Genomic DNA, 771 nt, shown 5'->3' on the forward strand with positions numbered 1-771 from the left:
TCTTAATGCAAGTAAATATTAGCAGCCTGCATTTTAGTATTTATTCTGTGGTCGGTCTGTGGGCACCCAGGGCAGAGGAGCTCCCTCTGAAGGCTGAGAGGAGGGTGGGGAGAGGGAAGCGTGGATGGTGCTGGGACACCCCGTGGGTGTGCAGGGAGCACGGGGCTGAGGGCTGGCAGGGCCGCGTGCAGAGCGGTGGCCTGGGGCAAGGGGCCATCTGGGGACAGGATGCCCCCCACCTCCTCAGCCTCCCGGCCCCAGGTGAGGCGGCAGCCTGGGCACTGGGACGCATTGGCTGCGGCGCCTGCCTGTTTGGTTTTGCTATGAAATCTGTGTGGCCCTAGAGCTGGCGTTTCTCAGGGAGAGGTCTTCGCCCTGTGACAGCCCGCCCTCCAGCCCACCTCCCACTCCTGCACCCTCACCGCCTCCAGGGGCAACAGCAGCCCCGGGGCAGCATGGGCTCTTGGTGGGGGAGGGGAGCGTACTCCTCATTAGGCCCAGACACACACAGGCACCCAGAGCCCCGGGCTGTGCAGCATGAGCGTGGCTGGGGGCGATCAGGAAAACATGTCTAAAGGGCTCCGTAGGGCGCGATTGGGAACAGCTGAGAAACGCAGGCCGCCCGTTCCCACCGGCTCCCTGCATCCCCTCCCCTGGGAAGCCCCCGGCGCCCCCTCTGTCCTCGTGCTTCCCGCTGTGGCCCCGGCTCTCAGCACGGACGTGTCCGTCACCCAACCCGGACAGCCGCTGAGCCAGCGAGGGCGCCCAGCT

The 771-nt window shown here is 66.1% G+C and overlaps 1 protein-coding gene across 1 annotated transcript in view; it reads right to left on the reverse strand.

Moving 5' to 3' along the window:
- Positions 1 to 771, reverse strand: part of ACOX3 (acyl-CoA oxidase 3, pristanoyl) — a 27,654-nt gene that overhangs the window by 5,473 nt on the left and 21,410 nt on the right. The gene's annotated exons all lie outside the window — the stretch shown is intronic.

This window comes from Myotis davidii, unplaced genomic scaffold (assembly GCF_000327345.1).
Source record: "Myotis davidii unplaced genomic scaffold, ASM32734v1 scaffold937, whole genome shotgun sequence".
NCBI classification, from domain to species: domain Eukaryota; kingdom Metazoa; phylum Chordata; class Mammalia; order Chiroptera; family Vespertilionidae; genus Myotis; species Myotis davidii.